The sequence below is a fragment of the Cavia porcellus genome, unplaced genomic scaffold (assembly GCF_034190915.1).
Source record: "Cavia porcellus strain 051 isolate PalLab524CR breed Dunkin Hartley unplaced genomic scaffold, mCavPor4.1 scaffold_50, whole genome shotgun sequence".
Taxonomy (NCBI): Eukaryota; Metazoa; Chordata; class Mammalia; order Rodentia; family Caviidae; genus Cavia; species Cavia porcellus.
Genome location: NW_026947533.1, coordinates 5035426 through 5055706, shown reverse-complemented (window position 1 = coordinate 5055706; position 20281 = coordinate 5035426). Strand labels below are relative to the sequence as shown.

The following is a 20281-nucleotide window of genomic DNA, read 5'->3' as shown; positions in this document are numbered from 1 at the left end:
AATATAATCCTGCCCTGTTTGATATCAAATGCAGCAAGTTTAATGGCTCACAACATTGAGAAATGAAGTCATAAACCAAAAGAAGTTCAAAAATTTTCTTAGAAAAAAAGAAGGAAGAATAGCCCTGAATTTTCAGGAGTGGTCTTTGGGTTTTTGGCCCAGACCTATTCTCAGGGGTCGTTTATACAGGAAAGTCACAATGTCAGTACAGTGTGCGTCTCAGACTACAATCAACCTATAAGCTTATAGCTGCTTAACTAATAATATTCAACAGGGGAACAAGTCAGCCAGAAAAGGTATGTGGAAAGAGCCAAGGCATTTTGTGGGAACAATAGTCCAGGTGTTCTGGTCATTGAGTATGGTAATTGATGCCCATCTGAACTTCCTGGAGGAGGTGGTGGTAACTGTAGTACATTGCAAACTGTTGTTTTTCTCTTCAGGACCATGTAGACCTGGTCACTTCATCTTCACCTTCAGGTCTGGCTTTCTTCAGCTGTGCCTGTAGCAGTGATTGTTGTACTTAGTTTTTTGCATTAACTATTTGAGGTTCCAGTTCCTCTCTCATTGTATATCAATTTCTCTCTACATTGATATCCTTTGCTAAAATCACAGTTCTATTTGAATGAATAAAGTGAAATATTCATTAATACAGGCCAGGGATTTATCTTCGGAGGCAGAAACACCTGCCTGGATAGTGCTAGGTTGTAGCTTTGATGCCTGGTACCTAAAAAAAAAAAAGTAATTTAAACTGCAAGGAAAGAAAATAATTTCATTTGTGAAAATTAAGATTTACAAAATTTGTAACTAAATATGTCAATGGCAAATTAAACATTGTTAATAGTCATATTTAGATCTAAAGTAGTTGGGTCTGGAGATTGAACTCAAGGATACAAGGAGCTTCCTGGAGAGCACAAGGTCACGAGTTACAGAAAAAAAAATCACAATTGTCAACGATGCAGTGCTATGAGCACATTTATTGAAACTGATACTTGGTATTTAATAGGCTCAATGTTTCTTTTGTGGCCTATGAAATACCTGCCAATAACATGGGTATTACAGTGAATGATATACTGTCCCTTATAGGATTGCTATTTTCTGAGTTGGTTTTATTTTTTGTTTTCCCACATACTTGAAAGTTGAAAATGTTGGCTGGTGCTAGGTAGAAAAACTGTGATAATCATTTTTTCATTTTAATGATATATATCCGTATATTCATTAAGAACATTTTATTTGCTACAGTTACTCCAAGTCAAATTGATAAACAATTCTTAAATTTACAGGCAGCTGAGTAGGTTAGAAATAGAGGCAACCATACCCTGATATAGTGGAATGAAATTCCTGACCTTCTATGTGTGGTATGAGTTTGGGTTCTCTAAAGTGAAAGAATGAATTTTAGGAACAACAGAAATTAAGAGCACAATATACTTCTTGAGAGAAAGAAACCCACCTGAGAGAGAGAAGGGGTCCTGAGCGGGATGCCAAACACTGTCTTTCTAGGGAACTTTATAGAGTAAAATCATGTGGTAAGCTGAGTTTAAGGTGGGGAAAAATCGGAACTCACAATGCAGATGGGCATAAGATGGGACAGAGCTATGGTAGCCAATAAGATTATAAGTTCATGTAAAAGTTGATTAAATTGGGAACAAAGGGGAAGGGAGTCACATAGGAAGCAGGTATTCTTAGGCAGCAGTGACTTTTCCCTTAGGGTTATGGGAGGGTGACACCTGAGTTCATCAGGATGATAGGAGATATTTAAAATGTCAGTCCTTAGAATAAGCATACTTTTCTTTGAATGGTGACTCCTGACCTCCTCAGAGTGCTAAGGCACTATTTAGAATATCAGTCTTTAGGATATGGATGAATTTGCTTATCATTTGTCTTGAGACTTGGCCCATAGCATGACGTGTCAGTCTTCCCCATAGTTGCATGGTATCTGGTCTCCTGCATGGACTCCTTGGAGGACCTAGCCCTGCCTTATGGCAATACTATTTAAATAACTCAGGTGCCTGTAACAGTACTGTTTGGATAATTGATTACAGATGTCTTGTGCTCTGGGTGAATGATCTGGGGATTACAATGTGCAATGTATATTCAAGTGTTACCCCCGATTGACATGTTTTGAAATTTAATTTTAGTTGATGTGTTCTTTTTTCATTGAAATAAAATGGATTTGAAAATTAAAAGACTGAGGTAAAGCTCTTCAGTACAAACACTCCTCTGGTCCAGCTGAGTTTACCACTGTAGAAGAATGGCAGCTCCAGAAGTCCCAGCACTACAGTCTATCTTTTGAGATCCTCTCTTGCAGGGAGGGGTTCCTTTCCCTGTTGATTCTTGACTCAGAAGGAGAGCAGTAGAGCAGGAGTCAATCATTGATGAAGGGGCAGGCTATATGAACTGTCCAATTTTCAGGCCATTGCTGGCTGTGACTTTTGTCTCTTCCAGTGTCTCAGCATGATTTACCTTTTCTGAGTAGGATACTGGTAGCCAAATGCTTGCTGCATCTCATTTAGTACTTTTGATGTCCTGTGGCCTGATTAGCAAAGAACCTGAGAGATCCTGGAGCCATGGAATGGCGAGGTTGTGGATGGGAGGCCAGAGATAGGGTGGATTGGGTGAAACCAGTTACAAGTATTTAGAAGTAATTCTGGTGTCTGGAGCCTCAGGTATTTAGTTAGCTTCAGCTCCTGAGGTCCTCCAGCATTGTCCATGGGTCATTCACTGTCCCTTTTGCCTCTTGCTGTTGGCAAGGGTGATTTGGGGTCCCCAGAACCCTGGCTTCACTATGACAGCAGCAGACTCAAGTATCATCTTTGAAATTCACTGCTGGCCTGGTAACCCCACAATCTTAGGCATTGGAAGGAGCTTGAGAAGACCCTGACTATGATGTTTTTGTAGCTTGTAGAGCAGTAATGAGCTAGGTCTCTGCTCTCTTTCCTCATAGTAGCAGATCTGGAATGTCCAAAGTTTATTAATGTCTGTAATGTAGGGCCTCATAGCCACAATGGCTCAACTTAAACTTGGGCTTTTTTGTATTTGTAGCGATCTCCTCAATTTATAGTATGTTCTCATATTTCCATCCTCATGACAGGTAGTGGCAAAGGTCCTGAGAATTCAGAGATGTGTAGTAGTGTGCCTCAGTGGAAAAAGGCTTCCCAAACAACTCATGAACTCCTGTGTATTATACAGATCAGTGCAAAATAATTTCTGAACATACTTAATTATTTAGGTGGCGCCCTTGCTCACAGACTAGGTTTGTGAGAACAGCCATAGAGTTTTGAAGTCTGAGAAAAATGAAGCAAATGTGAAAGTGTTATCAAGGACGGGGTAAAAATTTGTGAAGGGCAAATTCCAGAAAGGGCTACCTGTTAAATTCTCATCAAAAAATGCTGAAATTTAGGCATTTGCATGGACATATACACGTGATATCCTTCTGAGTGGAAAGGAATAGGTGTGTGATCTCTGAATTAAGAGCTGATTTAGTGGCTTGGTTGTTCATAGACAGTTTAAATATGGAAATGCTCTGCAATGGAATTTACTAAGTGGTGTAAAGGAGAAGCTCTAAACAGAAATTTTGCAGTGATATCAATAGTTAGGCATTAAGGGTTTCCTCAGAGGATGGATCAGAGGAGCATGGAAAGGAGGTACAAGTGACTGACAGAACGCAGGAAGCCAATAGCAGGACATACAACAGAGAGGGTCTTCACTGAAATTTCGGTAGTTCTTAGAGTAAGTGTGAAGTTAAAGTTGGGTTCTGATTGCTTCCTTGATGTGATCAAAACCAGCTCTGGCAAAAATGGGGAGGTGACATCATCACCCCGTACTGATGAAGGACACATGTGCATCACTCCTGGGGAACTTGTTTCCTAGCTGCTGCTGTCCCTTCCTTTCCTCCCATGCCAATCCGACCATGGGCTTTGTGTCCCTGATGAGTAGTTTCCCTTTCCTAGAGGTGATGGTGCTGAGCCTTTTCAGTTGTAATACTCTTTGGTTGGTTTCCTTGAAGCAGTGTTTCCATGCTGGGCTCTCTCTGTGCTGCCACCACCCACTATTATGTGGCTGAAGCAAGCACATGCACCTGTCACCCATCTTGTGATGGCCATTTTTTATGTTTTTGGGTCAGACTTCAAAAGGAAGCTGCCACTCTCATTCTTACACAAGCATTTGAGTGGATACCAACATTTATTTCAAAGAAAATGCATCATATTGCTGGTGTATGGATAACTTAGAAATTCTTGCTGTATTTTTGGAAGCAGATATTTAAAGCAGAGTTATGTGGTTCTTTTTTTATTTATTTTTGTGTTATTAGGCTATACTATATTGTGCTCTGTTATGTTATATTATGTTATATGTTAGTGAGGATTTTGAAAGTTCTTCAGGGTGTTTTCAATACTCTCTGATTTGGTTTTGTATAACCAACCTAATGAACTTTGAGAATATCAAAAACTTTGAGGAGTTTTGTTTTGGACAAAATTTAAAGAGGAAAACACAATCAGGGATGTTGTTGCACACCTGTTATTCCAGGACTCTGAAGGCTGAGGCAGAAAGTTTGTGATGAGTTTTAGGTCATTCTGGGCCACAAGGGAAGATCAAGGCCAGACTGAACTGCATAGCAAACCCTGTCTGAAGAAAAAAAGAAAGAAGAAAGCGAGCAAAAAAAAATGATAAAAATGAAAAGTCAAAAATAGACTTTCTAGTGAGAAATCTTTGTGAGGTTCTTTTGCGTCTGAACGTTAGTCAGCACACCTAGCATAAGGTTTACCATAATGGAGAAATTGATGTGCTCCGTCTTGCTTTGTTTTTTGTTTTTTGGCCTGTTTTTTTTCAAACTTTTTTCCATTCCTCTTCAAAGAAAAAGTAAAAAAACTGTGGAAGTAATGGAAACTAAAATGCGCGATTGTTAGTGTAAAAAAGAGAGGAAGGAAAGTGATCTCCAGGATACAACTGCAACTTTATTTAGCTGTGTAGGAAAGAGAACCATATTGCTGACTTTTTCTTGGGTCATTGAACAGAACTGACTGCAATCTCACTGTATTAATCTCCACTTTGTATGCTTTAATTTTGTAATCTGGACAGCTGTTTGTAACTTGACAATGTGTGATCTATTAACTGGTGAACTCTTACTGTATGTTTTTTTCTCTGAAATTCTGTGTTGCTTCTAGCCTTTTACTGTCTTGCTTCATTTATTTTTGTCTTTCTCTTTAAATAAAAAAAAAAAAACTTACTGGCTGAGCAAGGAATGGTGAAAATGCCTGTAATGCCTGTACTCAAGTGGCTGAGGCAGCAGGGTTCCTGGAGTTCCAGACAAGCCTGCAACATATTCTGAGTTCAGCTCAGGCTCCAATGACACAGCAAGACCCTGAATATAAAATGAAAATGAAAAAATAGGGAAGAAAAGAAAGGAAAGAAGAAACAAAATTCCTAGTGATTTTGTCACTTGGTGTGCATCTGGGCAAGCTGTTTTAGTCTGTGGTCCTTTTCTTCCAGTGTAAAACCCTTTTAACTACTGTTACTTTATAATACCTGGAAACTAGTATTTTGATGCCTCTACTTTTAATGTTCTTTCTATGGCTATAGGAAGACTCTTTGTACTTCCTTGTGAATTTTCATATTTTTTTATGTATCTAGGAAAATGGCACGGATACTTTGACAGGAATGGCACTGAAACACCTGGTTGCTCTGAGTAGCATGTACATTATAACATGAATTCTTCCCATCCCTCATCACAGTATGGCTTTTCTTCTGTTAGTGCTCTTCTACTTATTGCATTCCAAGAAGATGTGAGTTTGCTTCAATTTCCCTAATCATTAGTTATTTTTGATTATTTGTGAAATGAATTGTGTTCTTTGTATTTGACGCTACAATTTGTTTGTAGTACGTAGTAATGAATTGATTAGAGCATGTTGCTCATGTATCCTGCAATTTAAGTGATTTGTGAATTTGTTCTATAAGGTTGTCAATGTAGTTTAAATTTCTTATATACAATGCTGCACCCTCAGGAGAACTGTAACAACAATTAATTATTCCTTTCTGATTTGGAAGGCTTTGCTTTCTCTTTCTGGATTAAATTCTATGGCCAGGACTTCGAGTACTGTATGTTGAAAAGAGTTGCAAGCCTTGTCTCCTTTCTGACCCTAGAAGCTAAGCTTGCAGCTTGTCAGCACCTGAGCACCATGTCAAGGATGGAGCTTGTCATGCTGTGCTGAGGTCCATTCCTCCTACTGATAGTCTATGAATGATTTATATCATGCAAAAATGGTGAACTTTTGAGGTTCTCAAAGCTGTCTTTCCAAATCTCTTCAGAGGTTAGCTGTACCTTATGCTGTGAAAGTGTGAAGCAACACTTACTAGTTTGTGCGCGAGAGGGAACATTCTTGCACCACTGAGATTGAGCCCAGTGTTGATCGTGTTGGTTAATTTTGAATATGATGGTGAGTTAATGTGGCAAACATTTAGCTGAATACTTTTGTGTATGTTCGTTAGGAATATTAGCCAACAGAGCGTTTTCATTTATTTTATTTTTAACACATTATTTTCTGGCTTCATTCTCAGGATGACTTGTCACTTAAAAGAAGTTGGTGGTGGTTTTTTCTTCAACTTGATGGGAGAATTGAAAAACAATCAGTATTCATTCTTTACGACATCCTGGATAAAATTCACCAGTGCACTTATTGTATCCTAGCTTTGTTGTTGTTATTAAGCAGCTGTGATGTTTACCCATTGCCTGTGCTCCTTATTGCTCTGTTCATCAGACTGTTTCCTTCTGATGCATGTGGTTTGGGGACATCAATGGACACCACATATCCTTTAAGGGTCACATCTCATTTTATTTATGGATGTTACCATTTACTTTTGTATCTTCAAACTATCTCCATAATATATAATTTTGTGAGTAACTCCTTTCAGTTACTCAGTTTTTAATGCACACTCTTGCATGGTTTGGTTACTGCTGGAGGAAACTGGGCCTGGTAAGGGCCTGGTCTCTTATTTAAGGCTTTGTACCCTGACCTGCCTGCAGTGCCTCCATCACCTCGCCTGCACCCTGTAAACACCTGTCCTGTTCCATAGCTATGGTGAGTCCACATGTGGCAGTTCAGATCTGCACCTGGGTGGAAAACATTCAGTCAATTTGAGCTCTGTAACAGACTGACCTTCTCATACAGAGCTCCCCTGAGTGAGACAGGGGGCCTCAGGCATGTAGGAATGAGCTCTGGAACCATTTCAGCTTCTTCCTTTCCAGTGTGGAATGTGTGACGCTTTCCTTAGAAGTCACTGATGGATGAGGCAGCCTGGACTGGGCCTTTTTTAGCCATGGTTCCTGCTAGGTGCCATGGTGTCCTGCACCTCTGCCTGGACCATCTCTCTGACTTTACATCTCCACGTAGATCTGAGCAGATTCAGTCTTCCTATACCAGGCTCTAGCTCTATGCTGAGGCTTCAGGTGAAATATCTGCGATCCTCAAATTCATCTTATATACATTTAACCTGGAAATTCCACTTTAAGGTTCATTTTAAAAAATGAGTTTGATAGACACCATATTCTCTTCTTAATCAGTTAAGGTGTGGACAGTTAGAAACCATGAATGTTCCACAGCACAATTGCTGAGTTTTTTATAAATGGCAGCCACTGAAAATGCTGAAAGTAGGCCATGTCCCTGATCTTTCCTGAGATTGAAGAGAGCTTGTGTCCTGGTTCTCTCTCCACCCAGCAGTGAAGAGACACAGGCCTGCACATTAAGTGAGGACAGGAGAGAGGAGCTGGTCAATGGCAGACCTCTCATCCTGGGAGGGATGCATGTGGGTTTTTCCCTTTCATTTTCCACTGCATTATTTATAGTGTTCCATTCAGTATTACTTCTCTCCTGTTCAATTCACTTAAGAATAAATAGTTGGTATTTTCTTGAATAGGTGAGTGGAAATGGATGACTTAATACTCTTTTATATGTAATGTAGGATACAAATATAGATGAACATTGCATGGATCAGAGGAGCGTGGAAAGGATGTGCAAGTGACTGACAGAATGCAGGAAGCCAATAGCAGGACATACAACAGAGAGGGTCTTCACTGAAATTCAGGTAGTTCTTAGAGTAAGTGTGAAGTTAAAGTTGGGTTCTGATTGCTTCCTTGATGTGATCAACACCAGCTCTGGCAAAAATCAGTGTTTCACATCCTTGTCAACCCATGCATTTTCTATTCCACACTTGAGATCTAATTTTGATAATCTCTAATTATGCCCCAGTGCTATGAAGGTAAAATGTGGATTTTTTTTGTACCAAGAATCGAACTCATGACCTATGCTTTCCAGGCAGGTGTTCATGCCACTGAGCTAAATACCCAACTATGAAAGTGTTTTCTTTGTTGTATGGCAGATATCCACATTGTTTCTCAGAAAGTGTTGAATATTTTTGGAATTTTTCCATATTGTATGGGTATAATTTTTAAAAACAAATCAAAGGTGTCTTATGCAGTCTCTTTTCAAGTTTCACTTTGTCTGTGGGGTTTCACAGTCAGGGTTTCTCTATGTTAGACAGCTATGTAACTTAGGATAGCCCCAAATTCAAGGAAGAAGTCCTTCACCAGCCTCACAAGATATATTCCTTATATCTGAATTGATAGTGAATGCTTGGTGAGAGTGAGCTATAAATTACACCTTGGGCCTGTTTCCATTTTATATAGTTATTTTTTAGAAACAGCATTTTCCACTAACATTTATTATTTGCGTACCATATTGGATGTTATTTATGTTTTGTTCTATGCAACCAAATTCATGTTTCAAAATGCTGCTGAAGTATATTAAGAACAAAGTACTCACTGGCCTAAATGAGATTAGAAGAGACATTATCTGCAGCCTATCACAGTGATTGATGAGATTTTTTTTTCTTTTTTTAAATTTTGAAAGTGGTAAAATATAACAGAACAAGGCAGAATAAGGCCAACTAAGATCATATAGTGAAATTGGTACACAACTTTACAACTGGTTACTGCGATAACAGTAATAGGTATCACAGTATACTTTATTATCTTTATAATAGTTGTTCTTTCTTTTGTTTTTTTTTTTTTTTCCTTTTTATCGGTACCGAGGATCGAATCTATGACTGTGCTTGCGAGGCAGGTGGTTATGCCGCAGAGCTAAATCCCAGCCCCAATAGTTGTTCTTTCAAACACATATATCAAAATGAGATGAAATACAGAACATTATAGTACTTATCAAAAAGTATTGAATAGAGCAATACCATTACTCAGAATAGAGCAAAACAGCAACAAATATATTTGCCTTCAAAGAGATAGTAGAAGGAAATCCCCCTTATTTGTTATGGTCTGCTTCCCAGGAGACTCTCAGATTTCTGTTTCCCATTTGCTAACGGGGGGTGACAGGAGAAGAGGGGTAGGGAAGTGGGATGTTTGATTCTAGGCAGTGCATTTGTAGGTTCACTATTGCTTAGTAGGGAGACAGGCCAGTTGTTTGGTTTCACAGCATCCTAAGATCCCACATGGTGTGGGTCTCAGGAGCTGCTGCTGTTTCTCCCCCTGGAAGGGCCACATTCTGCCAGACCACCACTGCTTACCAGGGAGAAGTGGTGCTTGCTTGGCTTCCCAGTTGATTGATGGGATATTTATCTGCCTCTGTGCTTTGTGGATGCTGGTCCTACAGGCTTTTCACTGTGAGCTCTGCATTAGAGACAGAACACAGGGACTATTACAGTGACTCAGCACAAGAATCAGTGCTCCTATTTCACTCTTACATTAGCAGTGAGTTGCAATCTATCATCAAATTTGCTGTCTTCAAAAATGTGTATATACACAAAATTAATGACCAAGACATGATTTAAATTTGAAGAAATCAGTCTTCATTCAGCTGTTTTGTTTGGTTGTATTTGTTTAGTTTTGTTTTGTTTTATTGAGACAAGCTTTCTGTATGTATATCAGCTGGATTTGAACACCCTATGGAGGCTAGAATTGCCCTGAACTCACTGAAACCATCCTGCCTCAGCATTTTGAGTGCTGGAATTATAGATATATATCACCACACTTTGCTTTTGATTCAGATTTGTAGGAGAGAATTTAAGATATCCCAAACCTGGTGTCTCAACCTTCGTGTGAGAAATATATGTATGATCGATCCTTTAGGAGGTGGTGACCTTTGAGGATGTGGTCGTGAACTTCAGCAATGAGGAGTGGACTTTGCTGAGTCCATCCCAAAAGAACCTCTACAGAGATGTGATGGGCGAAATCTTTAGGAACATGACTGCAATAGGTAAGGACAAAATACTTTTGTCACTCATGCTGTCAGAATGTTGTATGTCACGCATCAGTGCTGTTTCATTAAAAACAATGTGAAAATATTTTTAAAAATAGCTCAGACCTGGACACATTATATCATAACTCTAAACAAAATCTATTAATTTGTATGTATTATTCTAATGAGCACTGGTATTTCTATATCTACAATTCAGGAGGACTTGGGGATATCCAGGAAGCTGAAAAAGAATGCAAAATTTACTGGAGATACTTAAGGTAATTTGCACTCATAAGAAGAAGGAATGTTCCTGAGTAATTAGTGAGTCAGCAGAAAAATGCCGCCAAAGAAATGAGGCACCATTCAATTTATTGTCAGTAATATTCTCTGAAGACGTATAAGCTAGGGTATGTATAATGAGTGGATTAAATCAAGAAAATGTATGACATTGCATATAGATGTGTATGAAAGGCATACACTTTGAGTTATGACATTCTCTCTTCAGTTTTTCTACCCATATATACATGTGAATACAACACATTCATCATCTAAAAATTGCTAAGATTGCAATAGAATTTGAAATAAAACGGAGTTCTTGTGTTTCCAAGCCATGCTCTGAAGAATCAGCCATTCTGACTAAAATTCTTAGAAGGCTGCTAGAATGTTAAGTGCACTCATTCTGAATATCAGTGTGCAGTTGTCTCTAGAAATTGATCCCCTCATACTTGTTCTGGATATATTTTAAAAATTCAAAATGCACTTAAAATACTGATACATGCTTGCTCATATACAAATCAGATCAAGTTATAATAGATCAGGCCTTTAAAAAGCTTAGCTATCTATCACTGGATTTGTGGAGAAGGAAAATATTAATAGACTCTCTGACTGTGCATACCTATAAATCCAGCACACAAGAAATCAGATTTTGCAGAATGGCAAATTCAAGTTCAAACTTCACAGCTTAATTATCAGTGAAAATGTCTTAAAACAGATTTAAAAAGCTATAGATTTTATGCTAAAAGCTGTTGTTCATTCCCACCATGGAAAAGAAAAAAATGTGTTATATAATGACAAAAATACATTATATAATGTCATTTGCCATAAGAAATAGGTGGTTTTTTCTCCCAACAATTTGGTGAAATAGCTCAGCTATAAAATCTAAAAGTTCACAGGGTTTCTTTTAGATGAGAAACCAAAATATAAATTGTGGAATGAAATGAAAGTGTTAATAGAGAAAAGTAAGACTGACCATATGGAAAAGGGAACTACAGGTTAAGGACAGAAGGGAGATTGTGATGGGCAAACATATCAGAATGATCTGTATGTGATACACATATGTACCCATGCCCAAAGTCAAGATAAGGATTCTGCATTTCAAAAGGTATCAAATTTTAAGTTTTCCAAATGTGTAGCATTCTTTTGGGAATGGTTGTTTTCAACATGTCTTACAAGGCCATTCTGTTATTTCATGGTTAGAATTTCTTAGCAGGCATTAAAAACAAAACTTGACATTAATGCAGTCCTTAAACTGAGACCCATTTCACTATGAATGTTTCTTATTTTTTTATTTCATGTAAGGAAAGTGTAAAAAAAAACAAAGTAAGTAGAAATGATACCACTTTCAAAGTGAAAATAAACAGAAATCTAAAGACAATGATTACATATGCTGCTCATAGAAATAATGAAATACAAAAGTGAAGCATATGAAGTGGGGATTCAAACAGCGAGACTGCAAAAAATTTTGTTCAAATCTCCAATAAAAACTTAGTAATATGGTTATCAATCTGATATGTGATTTTTTTTGACAGAAATGACAAGCTAGGGCAATCCTATGGACATACATCTTGGAATCAGTGTAGAGAAGTATTCCTTTGTACTGCAGACGGTAATGTGAATGTGAAAGAAGCAGAAACACACCACAATGTTCAGATCCATGAAAAATATGGCAGTGGGGAGAAATCCTATGTATGTCAGCAATGTGGAAAAGGGTTCACCAAATCTGGACATTGTAAGCGACATGAAATAATTCACACTGGAGTGAAACCATATGTATGTAAGAAATGTGGGAAAGCTTTTAACACACGGGCAAATTGTAAAATACATGGAAGAATTCACACTGCAGAGAAACCCTATGTATGTAAGCAATGTGGGAAAGGTTTTACCCAACATGGAGCTTGTGAGCAACATGAAAGAATTCACACTGGAGAGAAACCATATGTATGTGAGCATTGTGGGAAAGGTTTTACCCAATATGGAAATTGTAAGCAACATGAAATAATTCACACTGGAGAGAAACCGTATGTATGTAAGCAATGTGGGAAAGCTTTTAACACACGGGGATATTTTAAGAAGCATGAAAGAATTCACACTGGAGAGAAACCCTATGTATGTAAGCAATGTGGGAAAGGTTTTAACAGATACAGACAGTGTAAGGAACATGAAAGAATTCACACTGGTGAGAAACCATATGCATGTAAGCAATGTGGGAAAGCTTTTACCCGACATAGACATTGTAAGCGACATGAAAGAATTCACACTGGAGAGAAACCCTATATATGTAAGCAATGTGGGAAAGCTTTTAACACACAGGCAGATTGTAAAAGACATGAAAGAATTCACACTGGAGAGAAACCGTATGTATGTAAGCAATGTGGGAAAGCTTTTACCACACATAGATATTGTAAGGAACATGAAAGAATTCACACTGGAGAGAAACCCTATGTATGTAAGCAATGTGGGAAAGCTTTTAACACACATCGACAGTGTAAGGAACATGAAAGAATTCACAGTGACCAGAAACCATATGTATGTAAGAAATGTGGGAAAGCTTTTACCCTATATAGACATTGTAAGCAACATGAAAGAGTTCACACTGGAGAGAAACCCTATATATGTAAAGCCTATATATGAAAGCTTTTACCCAACATGGACATTGTAAGCAACATGAAAGTTCACACTCAAGTTAAAACCAGTGTATATAAGCATCATGAGAATTTTTTGAGCACAAGTACATATTGCATAATGCATGAAAAGCTTCACACTCGGCATAAATCTTATATATGTACTGAATTTGGGAAAGGTTTCAGCAGAAATGCTCATTGTCCAATAAATGAAAAAATTTACACTGTTGAGAAACCCTGTTTATGTGAAGAATGTGGGAAAGCTTTCACCACACATGGATTTTGTAAAATACATCAATGACTCCACACTGGTGAGAAACCCTATGCATATAACAATGTGGCAAAGCTTTTAACACATACAGTCATTGGAAAGCACATGAAACAGTTCACATTGGGATGGCTACGTAAGCAAGTGGAGACATTTTCAGCAGCCAGATTGTAAGTGAAATACATGAAGAAAATCACACAAGAGATAAATCCTATATGTTATGTGAATACTCAGCACACCTGATCACTGTTACATATCTGAAAGAGCTCACTGGATCCTATGTGTATTAACAGTGTGAGAAATACGGCAATCCATGTTTATTGTTAAATACATAGAAGAAGCAGCACTCTTCAGACAGTTAAATCTAAGTTTACTTTAAAAGTTCCAAGAAGACCTGAAGAAATAATCAATACAGAAGTTTGATGTCAATATTTCTTCACAAATTTTCCAGAAACAACAAATCTGAAGTGGAGCTCTACTCAAGTACACATTTTGTATGGTTTTCAGTTAATCACTTATACCTCTTTATTTTTTAATGTGTCTTTGTGCTTCAACATGGCATCTTGTAATTAAACATGGTAAATGAAATAGGCTTTTCACTTTCAAGTATGGATAGTGTCTATGTACTTAATATTTTGTCTTTAAAACTTAATTTTATATTTTTGGTGAATTATTTTTATTAAAAAAAACCAAAAATGTATAGAAATAATACAGAATTTCTGAAAAATAAACAATAAGAAGTCACTAGTTGATTTGTTACATATTGTCATCTTAGAAGTAATTGTTCAAGTTACAAAATTAAGCATAGAATGTGATACTCAAATAATGACACTGCGAACATTTTACCTCAGTGATCCAACAAAAAAATATTAATATGCTTATATGTTCTACAAACTTGTTTTTTATCTTAAAGATCGTAAGATTAAACATGACAAAACAAAACAGAACAGTTCATAAGGAAACAAGTTAAGGAAACACAGGTTTCAAAGCAAGTCCACTGAGATGTTCATTGTCTATCTTACTGTTGCTAGTTTTTTTCCAAATAGTTGTTCCCATCTTCACAAGCATTGAATATATACTTAACATTATAGAACTAATCAAATAATTACAGGATGATGCAGGCTTTTTTGATCTTCAAGACTGATTTTGGGGAAGTTGATGATTACCATAATGTGTCTCATTCTCTTCGTAGTAGATGTCTTTATTTTAATGTATGCTGAAACTGAACATAAGAGACTAAACTAATATACTCTGAACAGTGAATAATAGTATCCTGAGAAGGAGAAAGGTGAGGAATTGCCTAAAAAAAGAAGGCAGAGGACATTGTTAAAAGTGTATCAGGATTTAAAAGCTATAGTAGTTCTGTTGCTCTGTTTATTTTGATTATATTTTGTTCTGGTCTGTGTACTCATAATAGATTTGAGGGCACAAAGATGTAACCCAAAAATAGCAGATTATACCATGATGGTAACTGTCCTTAATTTCCTATTAACTGAAACTGAAACCCTGTATTACTTACATTGTCTTACTACGACTGATCTTATTGGAAGCTGGTTTGTTTGAATGTTATTTGGCCTTGACTGATTTTATTCACATTTTTTATGCTTGCTGGCATCAAGTCCAAGAGTAGAGAGGCCACTTCTCTGAAGATGATAAGATGTGAAAGATATATATTGGGTGGCTGGGGATTTAGCTCAGTGGCTTAAGTTCCTGCCTGGCAAGTGTAAAGTAATCCGTTTGATCCCCAGTACCAAAAAATAAATAAAAGATATAAATTCCAGTTTAATTTTTTTAAAGAGAAAAAAAGAACATAAGAAACAAAGCAGTAAAGGGTACAAATCATGCACAATTTCAAGAAAAAAATACAGTAAGAAATCACTAGTTAATAGGTTACATATTGTCTTCTTCAAAACAATTGTTCAAATTATAAAATTAAAGCATATAAAGTAAACATTCCTACAGTGTGATTGCAGAGAGTTCCGTTCAATGATCCAACAAAGCTCAGTAATATGTTTTTCTCCCTACACACTTAAACAGGCGCTTATATCTCTTAGACCACCTTCCTTTCCTGTCTTCTTCACAATAACAATTACACTTTTGAGGTTTTTTTACTCCCATATTTCTTATTACTTTTTTTGAAGAGAATAAAACCTCAAGTGAGTTAACAAAACAGAGTTGGTTAGAACATACTGATGGGCATAGTACTTGATGCAAAAATAGAATATCAGCTGATCAAAAATGTTTACCATTGTGCCTTTTGCTATTTTTAAAAAGAATTGCTATATCATCAGGTATAATAGAATTGATCAAAACAGTACAGAACAAGACCAATAAAATCTACACTGAAGACCTTATAGGATTTCAAAAGAGGATAATAGTCAAACCATAATGGGCATCATAGTAAATCTTATTGCCTACAACGTGGTTGCCTATACCCTCAAACGTGATACTATCAAACAAAATAGAATATAGTAAAATCAGGCAGAACAAGACGGGGAGAGCAATACTGGGGTTAAAAATCAGGTTAATAGGAAAACAAAACAGTTACTATAATATATCCCTCAATTTTTTAATTTAGTTTTCCTTTAAAAAATAGAATTTTTTTTAAAAAAAGTGTGGAGATCGAGATAGAAGAGACATTGTAATAGAAGAACACAGGTCAGAACAGAACAATTAAAGCATCATTTTGTTTTACCACCAGATAATCTAACATAATAGTAGTCACCATAGTGCCTCTTTCCTTGAATTGTTTGAGTATAACTTCGTATACTATAGAATCAATCATATCAAGACAGTGTGAAGCCATTCAAGAGAATGAAAAAATTACAGCGTATTTAGAGCCAATTAACAAAATGAACAAAGTGAAGAAGACAAATAGACAACTGATGACAGAAAAATAGAACAACAGAAATGAGACAGAAGGTTCGATATAATTTCTAATGCAGATGTCCTATATACACTAAATTAAGGAAAAAAAGAGAGAATCACAGGCAGAGTGGATCAAGAAATAGGGCCAACTGAGATGCTCTTTATAGGAAGTATAATTGACCTGAAGAAGGGTATTTGGACCAAAATTGAATATGATAACATAGAACTCGATGTGATAGGGAATGAGAGAGTAATAGGGGCAACTGGACCAGTATTTATGGGTAGGTTGGAAAGAAAGGCTTTAATAAGTAAAGAAATATAACTAGAGATCAAGTCCTGGAGTGAGAAAGTTCAGAAACACTTAGATAAATAGCAGGTTGCCCACACAATATAAAGGCAAGGGTGTTGGGGAGACCCAAAAATACACAGTACATCCTGGGGGAGGGAAGGGGAAGAATAGACTTTAAAAAGACAGAAGAAGATATTGCTATAAGTGTATCAGGAATTAAAACCCATATTACTTGTACCACTCTGTTTAGATAGAAGTTATTCCATCCCAGTTTTTATACAAGCACTAAATCTGAGGGCACAGACAGCTATCCCAAAAATATCAGGATATACCACATTAATCATCTTCAATTTCCTGTTAACTTAAACCAGATTCCTCTATAACTTATACTGTTATATCATTGCTGAATTTATTTAAATCTGATTTGTTTGATTGCTTCTTGTTATTGACTATTTATTCAAAACCGTTAGGTTGATAGTATCGTCAGAGTGTAGACAATTATACTGAAAATAGAAATGACTCTCTATAATACCCATTCTAACTTGATTAATATCTGTTTTAGTAGCTCTACACTATCTACAAAGTTCTATTTCTGTTAATACTGTTATGCAGTGATATATTCAATTATACTTTATCCGATGATATAGCCATTTTTATTGATGATAACAAGAGACAACACAGTAACCAAGGTAGAAGTCCTTGTACAGCAGTTTTAAATGTCTTTTTAGTTTTATGTATCTCTAGGATTATGTTTTGCTCTGTCCTGCTTTGTTCTGTTTCTCCCTCTAATATAGAAAGGATAGTAACACATGTTAAGATGCATGCTTCCATAAAACCTATCAATAATTTAGAAGAACTGATTTTATGATACATGATGAAATGAACAAATACTTTGAAGGAGAAAAAAGGGGCCTACAGTACCCAGTGCTGGTTCCATCGTGTCATGATGTGAAATCAAGCAATACTATTAATCTTCAACTAGAGTGATTTTAATCTGCTTTGCTTTGTTTAAACTCAACATAAATGAAGATATGGATAAATACATACATGATTAAGTGTATAGGATTGACTGCCATATTACTTAGTTTTTATTAGATAGTTGAACAGAACTACTTGAAGTCTCCCTGTTTGAATTCCCATTTATATGGTCCACTTTTGTATCTTGAACAATTATTTGAAAGAGGACAATAAAACACACAAACTAGTGACTTATTACTGTTTATTCTTTACTTTGAATGTATGTACTATTTATGCCTGCTTTCTGTTTTGTTTTGTCTTTCTTTAAATAAAAATAAATTTAAAAATATAAATAAAGTCCCTTAGCAGTTAGATTGGTGGACGAAGCTCTGATTGATAAATAAGAAAGCAGCTGTCTGGTAACATTTTTAACCAGTTTTTATCCATTGATTAGAGACCTCAATGATCTCCAGATCACTATAGGAGACATGTCAAATAAATTTATGAAATTTATTCCTAAATGTTCACATTGGTCATTATCAAATGAAGTAATACATATTTTTGGTTTGATGATGCCTGTATAAAGGTTTCACATGGTTATGACAGTTGATTTTAATCCACTATATGATGTATTGCATATATTCATAATTCTGGATGCATAAGACTCCATGACTGTAAAACAGGGATTACTTATGGTAACAGATTTTTGTCTCATGTGCACACCTTTGCTGCTAACAAAGACTTGTGAGATTCACATTCAACTAAAGATCAATAAGTTTTTCAATAATATACAAAAAACTTCTTGTGTATTAGATAAGGGTGATTGACTAAAAGGGATAATTTATGTCAAACAAGAATTTAGATTATTACAAAAATCTTGTGATTGTCATGATGCAATACTGTGTATGGTTCTGATTCCTGATATATTATGTAAAATATGCAACTGTTAATACTGTAGGTATTCAAATGCTAAAATGTCCATGGATTGAAGACAATAGGATTCATTTAATGTTCTAAGATGTTTCATGTTTAGATAAAATAGTAATATTACACTTACTGCCTCTAATATACTGTATTGTTATGAAAAACTTCTTTTGGATGTTTGACAGCTAAGGTTTGGAAGCCAAAACTTAGAGAAACAAATGGGCTAAATGGATAGCCAATATTTTGGCCCCAGGCCTTCAAGGGTGGTGGAGACCAAGGATATAAAATAACCTCTGATTGAATCATCGTAAGATATTCAGTGAGTCCCTAGTTGTCTCATCAAGGAGATGATGAAACCACAGAGGAAAGTCACCTTCAATGCAAGGTGTGCCTAAGAAGAGTCACAGGAGAAAAATCTCCCAAGCTTTCACAGAGAGCATCGTGGTGAAGCAATGATTGTGACTCTTCTAAGTGGCTGACACTGACAGAAGAGCCATGAGGTGTTATGCATGGTTCTAAGATAACTCCTGAGAAGACCTAAGTGACCTTGATAGGAAGGTCTTTTGGCAACTCTTGGAGGTGGACTAAATGTCTTTTGCATAATGGATGTATATGAGTCCTGGGGGCCAGGGGTGGAATGTCATGGTTTATGCCTGTGTCCCCCAGGCCTCATGAGTTTGCATTGTGCATTTATGATGGTTCGTTGTCTAGTGTTCGGATTGATGGTGTCAGTCCTAAACCCACATTGGGTGGAGCCAGGATGTAATTCAATGGCAGGAAGAAGGTGTATCTTGCTTTTTGCTGGTTCCTGTGTGCTTTTTGCAGGCTCCATGAACTGTGGCCCAGCCATACCTGCCTGCCTTGGAACCAACTGAGTGTGAACTGAAACCTGCAAAAACTGTAAGAAATAAATCTTTCCTTTCTGAAATTGGGCTTCAGGTATTTTGTCTCAGCAACAAGTAAAAAGTAATTAAGACAGAATTTGGTACCTGGGAGTGGGGTCTTTTGCTGTGACTATTCTTGACCATGTTTTTCGAGAGGCTTTTGAAATGGCTTGTGGGCAGAGTTTGGAAAGGTTTGGACATGTTGCCTGGATGCGTAGAGCTGGAGCAGCTTAGGCTGTTCTGTAGAGGGGATTCTGGTCAGAGCTCAGGAGACCAGAAGGCTGATAGAAGGCTTGATGATAAAAACCAGGCTTGGGAGTTTTCTGTTGGAAGAAGGACTGCATTGGTTGTTGAACTCCACCTGATGTGTGTTATGGCTTGGCAGAAGGTTTGTCTGCATTTTGCTACTGCCCAGAGACTTTGCTGAGACTGAGACAAAGGGCAATGGACTGATTAATTTGAAAAAAAATTAAAAAGCAATCAAACCTTGAGGCTGTGGCATGGCTATTGTTGGGGGCTTTTAACCAGATTTATGTTGCATATCTAAAGCAAAGAGATCAGCAGGATAGTGTACAATGCTGTGAGTTTGGCCAGAAGGAAAATTCCAGGAAGACTGTGGATTGCAAAGACAGAGTTGAGATTTTGATTCCTGAGGAGAAACAGAGAGATAAGAAAGATGGCCCAGGGCATCATAGGAAGGGGGTCCCCACCCTGTGCAACCTCACTGCAAAAGTGAAAGAATTTGCTCAGAGGGAAAAGCTGCAGAGTGCCATGTTCTAGAATGGCAACAGAAGCCACTTGAGGTTCCAGAATGGTGGCCCCTTTGAGAAGCTTTTCCTCACAATCATGTGAACAGAGCACTGCAATCCAGTCAACTAACCCCTATAGCCAATAGGCATAAAAGTGTAGGTACTGCTCCAGTCAGCAGCAAACCTTGGTGGCATCCACAAGGTGCT

The 20281-nt window shown here is 37.0% G+C and overlaps 1 protein-coding gene across 7 annotated transcripts in view; it reads left to right on the top strand.

Moving 5' to 3' along the window:
• Positions 1 to 20281, top strand: part of LOC134475050 (zinc finger protein 345-like) — an 84259-nt gene that overhangs the window by 8527 nt on the left and 55451 nt on the right. For 5 of the 7 annotated variants that reach the window (XR_010046014.1, XR_010046015.1, XM_063244415.1 and 2 more), the window contains exon 2: positions 10127 to 19341. The gene's annotated coding sequence lies outside the window, so the exon portion shown is untranslated. The remainder of the gene's footprint in view (positions 1 to 10126; positions 19342 to 20281) is intronic. The other 2 variants (XM_063244416.1, XM_063244418.1) reach the window with 2 other exon arrangements.